We start from the raw sequence: 15,233 nt of genomic DNA, 5'->3' as shown, positions 1-15,233 counted from the left end.
AAAAATTCTCCAAATCACAAAAAAAGAAATGACAGTACTACTAAATTCAGAAAGAATAAAAATAGATATAATACTAAGTGAGCAGCTAGTAACCCCTAATTTTCTTTTTTAGAGCACCATATGATAAATACAATGAGTTGTGAGTTACAGATGACAGGAAGATGCAATCTTCAGCAAAACCCAGGATTACCTGTTTCTTTCATCAATCTGTTTGAAGAAAATAACAAAATTACATAGACGTTACTAATATTTATTTTCCCAAAAGGATTCTGTGAAATGTTTTTAATGAGCAATTTTATCCTCTGTAGAATATCATGTCTGAAAGGAACTTTGTTCCGCCAAAATTGATTTGGCTGAGTAAAGTAAGGAGTGTTTGCATGTGCAAACAAAATTAAAAACAGACTTTTCCATGTTCTGTTTTTTGTGCTCTTGCAACACATTCAGTCACACCCACACCCACAAGAACTGCATTACAAAGGCTCGTACTGTCATGTCAATTTTACTATTGTGAAGACTGAAAGTTCTCTGTGCAGAAGAACAACTATGAAAGTCTGCAAAAGCGGCAGAAAAAGAGATTATGCATGAAGAATAATCTCACAATAGGCTGGTAATAAAGGAATTACAAGAAGGCCATTGGCCTATAGATAAAATAGATATAGATATAGATAAAAAGTTGAATTAATTTATTTAACAGTGTAATAGTTTTGCGACCTCTTTTCTAAAGTTTCACTTACTGTATTTAAACTATAATGATTGTAATGATTTTTTATAAAGCACATATTTTAATATGTGTTTTATTTTATTAAGCTCATCTTACACACAAAAATACTTTTTTAGATTTCCTTTTTTCTAGGTCCCTTTCAGTTTACAGTCTTTGGGTTAAAGATAAGTCTTTTTTTCAATCAGTTCTACTGCTCGTGACTGAAATGTTCCTTCCTAAGTAAATTGTGATCTGTACAAACTAAGAGATGTAAAAATTCTCCAAATCACAAAAAAAGAAATGACAGTACTACTAAATTCAGAAAGAATAAAAATAGATATAATACTAAGTGAGCAGCTAGTAACCCCTAATTTTCTTTTTTAGAGCACTATATGATAAATACAATGAGTTGTGACTTACAGATGACAGGAAGATGCAATCTTCAGCAAAACCCAGGATTACCTGTTTCTTTCATCAATCTGTTTGAAGAAAATAACAAAATTACATAGACGTTACTAATATTTATTTTCCCAAAAGGATTCTTTGAAATGTTTTTAATGAGCAATTTTATCCTCTGTAGAATATCATGTCTGAAAGGAACTTTGTTCCGCCAAAATTGATTTGGCTGAGTAAAGTAAGGAGTGTTTGCATGTGCAAACAAAATTAAAAACAGACTTTTCCATGTTCTGTTTTTTGTGCTCTTGCAACACATTCAGTCACACCCACACCCACAAGAACTGCATTACAAAGGCTCGTACTGTCATGTCAATTTTACTATTGTGAAGACTGAAAGTTCTCTGTGCAGAAGAACAACTATGAAAGTCTGCAAAAGCGGCAGAAAAAGAGATTATGCATGAAGAATAATCTCACAATAGGCTGGTAATAAAGGAATTACAAGAAGGCCATTGGCCTATAGATAAAATAGATATAGATATAGATAAAAAGTTGAATTAATTTATTTAACAGTGTAATAGTTTTGCGACCTCTTTTCTAAAGTTTCACTTACTGTATTTAAACTATAATGATTGTAATGATTTTTATAAAATACATATTTTAATAATAATAAACTTTATTTTATATAGCACCTTTAAAGGTGGCTTCTCAAAGTGCTTTACAGAATGAGAACAATAAAGAAAAAGAATACACAAGATAAAACACAATTACAATATACAGAGGAGACCGTGGATGGTGGTACGAAGAAAAGCAGAGGGTTTGAAGAATTGAACCAGTTAAGTAAAGGCTCTTCTAAAGAAGAAGGTTTTGAGTTTAGAAAAGGTGACTCCCTGATATAATTGGGGAGAAAGTTCCAGAGCTTGGGGGATAACAGGAGAAGGCCCTGTCATCCATACAATATAGACAGGCTTGGGGGACAGTTAGGAGAGCAGAATTAGAAGAGTGAAGGTTGAGAGGTGGGGAGTAGGGCGATAATAGTTCAGACAGGTACTGAGGTGTCAAGCCATACAGAGCCTTAGGGGTGAGCATGAGGATTTTAAAGTCCACACGGAATTTGACAGGAAGCCAGTGCAAGGACTCCAGGATAGGAGTAATGTGATAACTTGCACTAGACCTGGTCAGGATTGTGGCTGCTGAATTTTGGACATACTGCAGTTTGTTAAGAGTAGATTTAGATACCCCAGCGAGTAGAGCATGCTTATCATACAAAGAAAAATGTTTTTTAACTTTCTTTTCTCTAGATCCTTTTCAAATTTATCTCTTTATTAAAACAAAGCTGTTGTTTTTTCTAATCAGTTCAACCATGCATGACTGAAATGTAATTTCCTTTCCTTAGTAAATTATCTGTTCAAACTACTGTAGGAGTTTTGTGAATTTACTGTGACAATTTATTAATTGTAGTGGTAAACCACAAGGGGATTCTTTTATGGCTATTAGAAAATCAATCATCAGTGTAGTGATTCATAGCCGGTTCAGGGACGCCAAATATGTAATCATAGTGGCTCTCTGAAGGCACCAGTTCTGTAGGGTTTGGGCATTTACTGAGACAATTATTAATTGTAGCAGTAAATCACAAAGTTGATTCTTTTGGTGGCTTTAGAATCCAACCATGCGACATAACTCAAACAACGCACACACACAGGTACTAATACACGAGGATACATTTATTAATACATAGAATATGCATATAAACCTAACAGATCTTATCGAGAGGGTTATCAGAATACAAAAGGTTTATTCGGTCAGTTACAAAGAGTTACACATCAAGAGGAAATACGTTCAGTATATCATTCATTAAGACCGTTTCGTAAAGTGAACTTGGTTACAACTTCTACATTAGATACTCAAACAAGTACATAACTCTTAGGAATTAAATTGATATCAACTGGTTGGGATAACAATTGAATTCTCGAGCTGTAATGCATTGAAGTTGAATACTCATCCAATCTCTGGGGATTCAGATCTCCTGCGGGCACAAAGAAACAGTTGCAGGCTGTTGCTGTCCAATCCGCGCTCTCTGGCTCCGTGCCAGGCTGTGATGTGCGGCTTGCGACGGTGTGCTGCTGATACTCACTGTTGGCTTTAACTAGCAAAGTTTGTGCACAGGAGAAAAGATGACTGTGGGTCCCAGCAAGTCAGGAAGAGGACCAGTTCGTTTATGATGAAGAGCTAGTTCTGAATAGTGATTCAGCTGTCCACAGTTCCGACCTGTTCACAAGGCCTGCTGCTGGTTACTCTCTGGCAACCTCCACTCTAGACTCTTAGAACAAAGGAAAGTTCTGGCACTCGGACACACTGGCCGTTCCGTGGTTGTCCGGGCTGAGTCTCAGGATGGTCAGGAGGCGCGCTGCGAGAATGTCCTGCCCTTGGGAGCCTTCTGCTCCTGGGCCGTCCTGCCCTGGAATTCTCCTGTTGAATCTTGTTGAATCTGAATCTCAATCTTGTCGAATCTCTCAGGCTCTCTGTGTTGCCTGTTTTTACCTGGAGGAACTTCAGCTCATTGATTGGCTGAAAGTTCCATGGGCATCAGAGTCCCACGTGGGTTACTCGGCCCTACCAGTCCCTGATTGGTTGATCAAGGTGAGATATGAGTCACTTAGTCCTGACACTTAGTAATGCAGTCCAGATGTCCAACTCGCACTCCCTAGACAGATAGGCACCAATGGATGACCATTGATCATGATAGCCAGGCTTAGCTAAGTGCATCCCCCTTTGGGAGCTGTCCTTGGACCTTAAATCACCTTGCATGAATGGTTTCTCTGTGGCTGCACCACAGAGATGAACAGAGAAATGAGGCCTAATTTGGGAAAGCTCAGAAACACTTAATTCTGCCTTATTATTAAGCCTCACCGCTACATATCCCCCCTTTTTGAAGGCCACGAGGTCCCGAGGCATTGTTGCCTTCAAAACAAAACAGAGTTAAGTGATGTCCCTTGCCATTAGAACATTAATCTTAAATGTCTACATTACTCCTCGAGAATTCATACCGGAACCAGCATTGGATACAAACAGGATGAATAACATCTGGAGTATGTATAAACACGGTAGGAGACATTATCTCAGTCTAGGAATTACACATCAGGAAGTTCACTGTCAATATCTGATACCTCTGTGGTAGATATTTGGGGAGAAGTCACTTCCTTTCTTTTGACATGCTACCTTTGACTCATTCATGCTACCCAGAGTACATCTTGATGTGAGAGTACATCATTCAGAGTACACTGTCAGTCATGATCCAGCTACCTGGCAGTAGTGTTACAATAACAACAGTTCCTGTTCCCAGCCCCCGATAAACCACAACACCTGTGTTGGGTATCTGCTAGGGTGGTTTGGAGGTTTGTTCCATTAAAGCAAACTAACTACCTGTACCTCTTCAGGGCTTACTGTTTCTTGGATTTCTATCCAATTGAATAGTGTGGCACCTGAAGGCATCTTAGACCTCAAGTTTGGTCTTATATTGTCTGGTTCCAGACCGTACAGTGTTAAGTTACCATGCTGTACTATGGCCTCCTCGGGAACTTACAGGAAAACTATTGGTTAGGTAGCTGCATTGTGGTAGCTGTATCATGCCCGTCACAAGTCATAGTGTCAGTTAAATGTGGTGTGCTGACGAGCCATTTACTTCCCACCTGCTCTTCATGGGGTTCATTAACCTCCCTCTGCTCGTTAGTAGCTTTACACCCTTCATTGGTGAATCATTTAGACACAGCCAATGGATAGCTTTGGTAGCCATACCCATCTCAAGATTTGGAACCGAATTCAATCTTGGATTGCCTTCTGGGTGAGCTATGAGCGATGGGGTTAATGTCACACACTCCTCTACTGAGAAGAGTGGAATCAAGTGGGTTGGGATTTGTGCCGTGGTTAGACTGGCTACAGTGGCACTAAACTCCCTTAACAGGTCTTGTGTCAACATTCTGGCCTGTTGCACACAAGCATAAACCCACTGTATAACACCAACAATCATGTCCACTGGTTGGGGAATAAGATTTAACCCTGTTGCATAGGAAATTGCCTGTAGGGTTTTCCCTAAGCTTTCCAACTTTTGCTGCTGTCGATACAGTCTGTCACTACCCTCTGGCATCTCTGACCCCTGCCTTCTTGGGGCAGTCAGGGTGAGAGTGCCAGTAGCACACAAACCTACCAGAAATAGCAAATGCACAACAGTGGTGGCAGCAATCAGTCCTCCCAAAAGTCTTTTCGGGTGGCTGATCCCAGTCATCTCCTTCTGAGTGACTGTTGCCTTTCTAAGCTGGCGCAGCGTGTACATGGTGTCTTTCTCAGTATGCCCTGTGGCATCTTGGGCACCAACATCCTGAAAATCTGGGGAGATCTGACGCAGCGGCTGATGCTGCTCCTCCGTTTCCAGGGCATCTGCTTTTTCGATTTGTTCATGCCTGTGCTCTAGGAACCCTGCAGGGGGCGGCGCAGCGGTGGAGCATGCCTGACCCTCGGCTGAGTGGTCATCTGGAGCACCTGAGTGATCTGGGATTGTTATCCCATTCTCACTCTTCAGGTCCATCCTGCACACTTCCTGATTGAGGAATCCCTCTATCGGCATGTTTACAATCGTTCGCTGGGGGTAGGTGTAGGACACCTGCTCGCTCCCCCCTTCCCTCGCTAGGGGTTCAGGGAGCTGCCCCAGCACTGGGATAGCTAGTTCACTGTCTTTGAACTTACTATCACTCACCAGGCCCATGTCAATGCAGGCTGGGGTTCTGACACCCCTCTTTGCGATGTCCTGCACTGGCAGGCGGGTAGCTTGACCATCCAGCTCCAGTCTGGGTGAACCACTGTTGGTCAGACTCAGACTGACAGACTGAGCTGGTGGCTGTAAGAAAACCGTCTCGGCTTTCATTCCCTGTCCCTTCTGGGGGACTGGGTGTGTTGGCAACCCTGCCGTTGAGGCAGGAACAATCAGGTCAGTCTCACTCACTACCTGGTAGTTGTGAGAAATAATGTTACCTGACTGCAGGATCCCTGGGTCAAAGCAGAGGGTATCGGCATCTGGGAACAGGTGTGTCCACAGCGCAGTAGTCTCAGCGTCCAGCTGGACCTCCTGTCTAACCTGTGAATGTTGCACTAGGGGCACCTGGCGGTGGCCCTGTGACAGCTGCTCAAGCAGATCCTCACTAATAGAGGACCTGTCAGGGCTAAGGGTGAGGGCTACATCACCAACCTGCTCTCCTGCCATCTGGATCCCTTCCACCACTGCAGGGTGGTGGTCCTGACCCCTCTTGGGTGCCAGGGTGTACAGGGAAAGCTCCTTTTCATCGCCAGGTGGGGAGATCTGCTCCTCTTTAGGGATGTAAAAGGTGTGTGCTTTACCTGGTGGATCAGGCGGCTGCTCGGAGCAGCGCTCCTGTGGCAGGGAGGCTGTTGGGACCTCAGCCGGGACAGGACTTCCCTGTATATCTGGGGAACAAGGAAATATTTTTATTTCTTGTCCAGAGGGAACAGAAGGAATCTCCGCATAGGCTTCTGTGTTCGGTGGGCACTGTGTGAGCACAGTCTGCCTCTTGGCCCCCCTTTCCTTCTGTACAGAAGGCTTAGGAGCCTTGACCTGTTTCCACACCTTGCCTTTCTGGTGATTCACCAAAGGTTCCTCTCTGAGTCGCATGCCCTTTTCTTTTTCTACCCGTTTGAGCTTGCCGTGTGACTTCAAACACCTTTCAACCTCAGTGTCAATCAGTGTCTCACTGGGTAAGACATCTCCCATGGCAGCCTTGAAGTAAAAGCTTCTTGCTTTTCCTCTGCGTTTTACTGCCTGCTCTGTGACTTCAGGGGTGGAGTCAGCACTCACTTGGGAGTGGCTGACCTTATCCTGGCAGGAACCCTTCCGCTCAATCAGATAGACTGAGGGAGGGAGAGGGGGCGGGTCTCCGCCTCCTCCAGTGGAGAGTATCAGCTCATTCACGCTTCCGGCAGCCTTGGGGAGCGGTTGTCCCTGTCCTAATAAAGCTTGTTCCAGCCTGGCCAGGCGGGCGGCTACTGAATCCTTTTGTTCAGCCTTTTCTAGCCCTTTCCCTCCCCCGGTGTTCTCATGGCACTTAGGACGCTGGGTGCGGTCCTGTGTGAGTGCTTTGGAACGGGGCTTAGCCAGCTCAGGAGCCTGTGCTCCTTCGAGCAGGGGGGAATTAACCCTGCTGGCTCTGACGGCGAACGCAGTCGCTTTAGCAACTTTTTGCTCAGAGCGACTTTGGACATCATACTCCCAGGCTTTCTGCACGAATCTCTTAATATCAGTCATTTTCATGGTCTGTGCATCTGTATGCATTAAGATCATCTTTCTGACTGACGGGTGGAGATTCGCAATGAATAAACCCTTGAAATGTGTGTTCTCTTCGCAACCCTCATCATTTCGCCCTGCAAAATAAGTTCGTCTAAGTCTCTCGTAATATTCGCGAGGGGACTCTGCTCTCTCGTGCTTAATGTTAAGAGCGGCGGCTATCGCAGCAGTCGGGTCAATAAACGCACTGTATTCTTCGATAAGTGCTTGACATAGCTGCTCAAAGTCATTACAGACTTCTTTCATCTGCCTAGCCATCCACTCATGTACAGCTCTGCTGGTAGTTTTCCTGACCAGAAACACTTTCTCCTGTTCTGTGGCGTTTGGCAGGTACTGCAGGTTATACCTGAGGTCCTGAATATAACTCTCGATATTATTCTCTGACACTGCCGGGTCAAATCTCTCTATGTCCTTCGCTAGCTCTCTCAGAGAATGGAGATTTATCCTTCTAGCTTCTCCGCTGACGGAGATATGGAAGAGATCGTGGTCAGACCTGTCGCTGCTAGAGAGAGTGCTTAATAGCGACTCGAACTCAGACCTTTTAGCAACCATCGTTAAACTTAAAGAGTATTACTTTTAAGTACGAAATCACAGTTTTACCACAGAAAACCACAAGATCAAGTATGCAATCAACCCGGTAGATTGCAAAAGATCACAAAACAATCAAGCACTGCTTAAAGAGCAAGGGGAACTTTTTTCCTTTCGGCTTTCAGCACACTGTATTGTCGTGTATGAAACCCGCGGCGTTTTATATTGAATTATTCCGCTTGGTTGACTCATTTCAGTCTTGCCACGCCCGTGCCAGGGACGCCAAATAAATGTAGTGATTCATAGCCGGTTCAGGGACGCCAAATATGTAATCATAGTGGCTCTCTGAAGGCACCAGTTCTGTAGGGTTTGGGCATTTACTGAGACAATTATTAATTGTAGCAGTAAATCACAAAGTTGATTCTTTTGGTGGCTTTAGAATCCAACCATGCGACATAACTCAAACAACGCACACACACAGGTACTAATACACGAGGATACATTTATTAATACATAGAATATGCATATAAACCTAACAGATCTTATCGAGAGGGTTATCAGAATACAAAAGGTTTATTCGGTCAGTTACAAAGAGTTACACATCAAGAGGAAATACGTTCAGTATATCATTCATTAAGACCGTTTCGTAAAGTGAACTTGGTTACAACTTCTACATTAGATACTCAAACAAGTACATAACTCTTAGGAATTAAATTGATATCAACTGGTTGGGATAACAATTGAATTCTCGAGCTGTAATGCATTGAAGTTGAATACTCATCCAATCTCTGGGGATTCAGATCTCCTGCGGGCACAAAGAAACAGTTGCAGGCTGTTGCTGTCCAATCCGCGCTCTCTGGCTCCGTGCCAGGCTGTGATGTGCGGCTTGCGACGGTGTGCTGCTGATACTCACTGTTGGCTTTAACTAGCAAAGTTTGTGCACAGGAGAAAAGATGACTGTGGGTCCCAGCAAGTCAGGAAGAGGACCAGTTCGTTTATGATGAAGAGCTAGTTCTGAATAGTGATTCAGCTGTCCACAGTTCCGACCTGTTCACAAGGCCTGCTGCTGGTTACTCTCTGGCAACCTCCACTCTAGACTCTTAGAACAAAGGAAAGTTCTGGCACTCGGACACACTGGCCGTTCCGTGGTTGTCCGGGCTGAGTCTCAGGATGGTCAGGAGGCGCGCTGCGAGAATGTCCTGCCCTTGGGAGCCTTCTGCTCCTGGGCCGTCCTGCCCTGGAATTCTCCTGTTGAATCTTGTTGAATCTGAATCTCAATCTTGTCGAATCTCTCAGGCTCTCTGTGTTGCCTGTTTTTACCTGGAGGAACTTCAGCTCATTGATTGGCTGAAAGTTCCATGGGCATCAGAGTCCCACGTGGGTTACTCGGCCCTACCAGTCCCTGATTGGTTGATCAAGGTGAGATATGAGTCACTTAGTCCTGACACTTAGTAATGCAGTCCAGATGTCCAACTCGCACTCCCTAGACAGATAGGCACCAATGGATGACCATTGATCATGATAGCCAGGCTTAGCTAAGTGCATCCCCCTTTGGGAGCTGTCCTTGGACCTTAAATCACCTTGCATGAATGGTTTCTCTGTGGCTGCACCACAGAGATGAACAGAGAAATGAGGCCTAATTTGGGAAAGCTCAGAAACACTTAATTCTGCCTTATTATTAAGCCTCACCGCTACATCAGGAACAATCAGCTACGCACACATGGATTTAATACACGAGATCCTGGTGCAGGCCGAGGTTGCAAGATTTCTGCTGTCAGCGATGTGCCAGACAATGTCTCTCTCAGGACTGTCTAGTTAGTGTTAAGCATAACTAGGAATTCTCTGTGCACAGAAGGTGACTTTGCTGGTCCAAGAAAGTCACTCTTTCGGGGTGGAGGAAACTGATTTTCTCCCAGCGTAGCGCTACTGCTGAATAAAAACTTATTCAGGTTGTCGACAAGAGTCCAAAGGTATGCTCCGGTGATCAAACAGGGCATCCACGTTTGCTTTTGCTAGCGTTTCTCTACTGCAGACTAGACCTCAGGATCAGAATTCCTTACATACGGGCTTTCCCCTGGCTGATGCTTTGCTGAAACGAGGTCTGAGTCCCTATATAGACCACACTGGCAGTCATGTGATTGTCTCTAAGGGTGCGTAACAATGGCTGGAGAAGCAATGTTCTGAGCTCTGCAGTGTCTTTTTACTAGAACAAACACAGGTGATGATTGGTTGAGAGTTTGAGACTCAAATGCCCCACAGGTTCCCAATTGGTTGGCAAAGGTGAGAGATGAGTAACAATAACTTCTAACCCCAGGAGCATAAACCAGTTGAGCTTAAAGTTTACTAGACAATGAGGCACCAAGATGGTCGCATTTATCATGAGTAGTTCAGGTGGGTAGCTGCGTCAGCATGCGTAGGGTGGGCGTAATATACATTAGCAAGCAAAGGCAAATTCAATGTAGGTTACTAGGTGGAACAGACAGTGTTTGCCAGAACATGATTCCCTGACACTCCTGAGACACTTTTTTTCACTACTCAGCCATCAAAACATCGACAATGAAGGAATTATAAGAAGGCAACGGGTCCTTAATAGATAATACATTTATTTTATTTAATTCATAATTTTAATTAATAGCCCTTATTCTGAAGTGGAGGTTTTACTAATTTGAACTACAATGATTGCAGTTATTGTTGAGAGATTCTGGTGAGCTATTATTTGTTAATCAAAAATAATAAAACAAAAGCTGTCAGCTCATATTCTGCAGTATTCCATTAACAAACTATGGAGTGGAAAATAAAATATGTTTAATTTAAAGTGTTCCACCAAAAGAAAGCTCCACAGCCAAAACATTGTTTTCTATTTCTTTTCAGCATGGAATAAGCCTATTACTTGTTCCTTTGCAGCCTACGCATGCTGACACAGCTACCCACCTGAACTACTAGGGAGAGAGAAAGGCTACCGAAAGACTGAATGAGGGCTGTGAGGACAGTTGAAACATCTGATACAGACGTTTCAGATGAAGGAAGTGTGACATAGAGTAGGAAGGAGAGGGAACATGTCAGGTAAGAATGAAGTCATAATAACTATGAAATACTCTAGAGGAACTACAGTATGTAGACAGATCAAGTTCAAACACATTTTGATAAAACAAACAGGTTGTAACGCTGCTCTGTAGAGGTGAAAAGGATCCGATGCAGATGCAGGAGTCGCAGGGAGGTACCGAGCGAATCCAGGAGCTGAGTCGTAGTCAGAAGGCGAAGGTAGGTCGAGATCCGGTAAAGGCACTGGTGGCGAATAATCCAAAACGTGAGACAGAATCGTGGTCGAAAAGAGAGCTACAGGGTCAAATCCAAAACAGGCTACGATAGCAAACAATCCAAGGGGCGAGACGAGATCCGAAGTCCGAAGGCAAAAGGTGCAGGCAGAATTCCAGGAAGGCAAAAGAGGGGTAAGAACGCTAGGCTGAGCAACAAGTAGAGAACTCAATACCGAGCAACGGGAATCAGGTAAGAATGGTATAAATAACCCGGCGTGCCGCACGGTAGAGCAATTGCAGGTGTGTTAACTCGTGCGGCGGCGCTTGTTAGTAGTAATCCGCTGCTGGTGCTGATTGGCTCGCTTACGTGTTGATCTCAGCTGGCTGGTGGTCGTGACACAGGTAAATTGAAGCCACATAGCTAGGTTAGTGATTTATCTAACTAACTGCTTCACAATGCACAGTCATCTGCACTGTGGACTGCAGAACCATAGAAAACACTGCAGAAATGATGTAAAGACTGGACTCAGCTTGGGACTAAGACTCCACCCATCTGAACCTACAGGAGACTTCACTGAAGATGCCCCTGTCAGCTATTTCATTAATGATTCAGGGATCTGTGGCAGAGGGCTGAATATTCTGAACACACTGCCCATTGGCTATTAACTGAGCTATAAAACATTTTACAGATTCCCGGATAACATGAGTACAGATCAAACCAAAAAATACCAAAACACAGAAATAAGGCAGAAGCTTTAGAAGTGGTTGAATCTTACTGGAGTTACTGAAATTTTACGCGAAAAAACAGTCATATAGTTGGTGATGAATTTACCACTAAAGACAGGGAATGAAACTACTGGACCAGAAGTATTGACAATTATATCACTGTACAATTAGTACAGGTGAAAGGGATAAAGTTTGTATCTGTCTCATTTAGACTGATGTTTTCAATTATGGTCACCACATTATTGATGAGATATTGTTGCTACAGAATCAGTTCAGAGGAGCAACCAGATAGTACATTGTGAGGCTGAAGGAAGTGTCTCACACTGACAGTCTGAAAGAACTGAGTCTCTTCAGGCTGAAGGAACTGAGTCTCTTCAGGCTGAAGGGAGTGTCCTACACTGACAGCCTAAAGGAAACAAGTCTTTTTAGACACTGACACTGACAGGCTGAATAAACTAATTTTCAATCAAGATAAGGTCATTCCTATATTGACTCAAGCTGCCCAGCCATGTTGTTGACTGAATGTGCTGAATAGAATGTTGCTCATTGGCATCTCATTTTTAACTGTTTTTATAAAGAATTAATAAAAATTCCTTACACCTATAAAGCACTTCTCTGGTGTTATCATATTTTTTCCCTCTGTGGGATATCAATAATCACTCATTTGTCGACTGTTGCAGCAATGAAGGTCTTTTATTTTACATGCATGGGAATTACACTTTAGTCCAAAAGACTACACCCTGCAACTCAACTTTTTTTCTCTTTAATTGGTTTGCTTTTATTTTCTGAAGGTACTAAATGAAGGTGGGGGCCAGAGTCTAACCTTGTTGCTACGCTTAACAGTTGTTTTCTACCTAAGCTTGCTTGTACAAAAGTTGTTTTTTAAAACCTTACAGACAATGAATACAAAGTTCATGGCTCATACCAAATATGTAGAAATTAATTCTTCAAAAATTTTCAACCCAACATGAGAATCAAAGCGCTTTTCAGGTAATGAGGACTCCCCACCTCCACCAATGTGCAGTATCCACCTGCATGATGCAACAGGAACCAAAGTGCGCCAGTATTCTCACCACATATCAGCTATCAGTGGGGAGGAGAACAGTATGATGAAGCCAGTTCATACATGGGCAGTTACCTGGTCATCCTGTTATTGTTGTCTCTGCCTACTTCTTTTTTTAATCAATCTGTCTACATAATGAGGAGAAGGAGTCAGATAATTAAAATTACTCTTGCAACTGTTGGATGATCAGACTTCCTGCTTTCTTTATGTCGATAGGGATCTTGGTGAGGCTGGGCGTTGAGCAGGACTGTCAGAGTCAGTAGATCTTGCTCTCCTGCAGGTGTAGATATGTAGGATGGACACAGACAGAGGGATCAACCATCTGATGGTGAGACAGAGTCTCTTCTGTGATCAGTCATAGGGAGTAACAGCAGAGACAGGCTGAGGGCTCAGGGACATCAATGGGGGATTGTGGGCTCAGTCTGACTGAATGGCTTGGAGACAGCAGGACTTTCAGCAGACATGCTAGCCTGGAAGCACTAGAGCTGCAGCTCACAGTGAGCAGTGCTCAGAGCTCTTTCTGGCGTGAAAAGAGCTGGGAGGTCTGCAGACAGGAGTTATCTCCTCCATCTCTGGCGTGTGTACTTGCAGCTCAGCATGAGGAACAGAGGGGACTGGGGATGGACTCTATCGCTTAGAAAATCTTCAGAGGTGGGAATGTGCATCCCAGCAGTGTTTACTGTAGAAAGACATGGAGAGCTGCTGAGAATTTGCATGTTTCCTATTCAAATAATGTAGAACTGAAAGAGTTGAACATGATTAGCATTTTATTCAAAGCAGGTCCGTGGAAACAATGAGGCTGTGTGAATGCTTGTGTCTGTGTGTGTGAGTGCTTCTGTGTTACTGTACTGTTCACACAGCTCTGTAATTTAGAAACACTGAATTCCTAATTTCTCAATTTGCACTTAACTTTCTCATCAGGATGAGTGAAGGTGCTGAGCACAGCATTTTGTAAAAAACACAATTATGCTGAGTGTGACAGAGAGAAGGAGATTAGAGTTCAAGTTTCATAAGTATCATATACTGTATTTGGCACTATCCTTATATCCTGAGAATGCGAAATAACAACTAAATCATGTCAGACAGGAGGTCAGAGCAGATAAGAGACAGCATTTACTATACTGACAGCTATACTGTAGATAAAGACTTGAGACACGCCTTTCCCGCTACTGAGCAGTCAGGCCATGTCCTCACTGATGGTTAAAGAACACTGCATGGTCAGTTTCTGGGAATTAGATAATCCTGTCCATATGACACCCCTCTGGTTGCCTGGATAAGGCCAAAGCAAAAAGCTGTTATTGAAATACTGTATATTACTACAGGGCCTGTATCTATCTCCATTTCAAAAGTATCTCCAGACATTTTGCAAACATCAAAACTTCAGCATCACAGTTTCTGAAGCTGGTTTAAAAAGCAGGTAAGAACAGCATACTTGTTTACACACCACCGGGTGGACTTGTATGACAGTTTACTATATTCAAGTATTTACTACAGTAAAATGTACAGTCTCTTCTATACAGGGATCTGTACGAACACCATCCCTGGCCATTAGACTGACCACAGCATCCAGATTCTACAGCTGAGATAGGATTTCATCACAACAGCACTAACTATTCCTCCATAGTGTGTTTTTGTAAACTCACAGGAGTGACACAAAGTCAAGTCTTGATTAACCTAGAAAGGGTGTATACATAAAAATTATCTCCAATAAAATGTGGCCGGATTAGCAACTGCAAACCTGTCATCATCTTCTGTATGTTCTCAGCATAGGAGTCTGCTGGAGACATCTGGCCTTGAGCAACTTTTCTTTGTGTAAAAGTGCTTTAAAAATGCTTGTAAAAGCAAACTCAGTCTATTTCAATAGATTGTTTGGTAGAATTTAAATGAACTGAATAGTAGTTTCTTCCTCTTCTTAAGCCATGATGTCAAATTTCATCATAAAAGCCAAGAAGAGTTTAGCCATGTTTGTCTTCCTGTGTACGATTATCATTTCACACTTGTAACCATCTGTTCACTTCCTAAAGCAGCAACGACTCCTAATAATGTCAACAATTATAATCATGAGGGGTTAAGACTGAACCACTAACTGGACACAGGACTCCCAATATTGCAATATTGAAATAAAGACCTTACTCAGGTGAGAACTCTCTCTTGTGGCTTCCTTGATAGGTAAATTTCCACAACAAGATTGGCACCCCAGATGGGACACTAACCTGA

At 43.2% G+C, this 15,233-nt stretch overlaps 1 protein-coding gene across 1 annotated transcript in view; it reads right to left on the bottom strand.

Moving 5' to 3' along the window:
• LOC148663648 (nuclear GTPase SLIP-GC-like) overlaps positions 1-1,408 on the bottom strand; it is a 33,147-nt gene extending 31,739 nt beyond the window's left edge. The window contains exons 1-2 of the mRNA XM_088630881.1: positions 1,121-1,408; positions 149-207 (exon numbers count right to left, since the gene is read on the bottom strand). The gene's annotated coding sequence lies outside the window, so the exon portion shown is untranslated. The remainder of the gene's footprint in view (positions 1-148; positions 208-1,120) is intronic.
• Between the last annotated feature and the right edge of the window lie 13,825 nt (positions 1,409-15,233).

This window comes from Lepisosteus platostomus, chromosome 5, assembly GCF_059453375.1.
Source record: "Lepisosteus platostomus isolate fLepPlt1 chromosome 5, fLepPlt1.hap1, whole genome shotgun sequence".
In the NCBI taxonomy this organism is placed as follows: domain Eukaryota; kingdom Metazoa; phylum Chordata; class Actinopteri; order Semionotiformes; family Lepisosteidae; genus Lepisosteus; species Lepisosteus platostomus.
The sequence above is the reverse complement of the archived record's forward strand: the minus strand, read 5'-3'. Positions and strand labels throughout refer to the sequence as shown.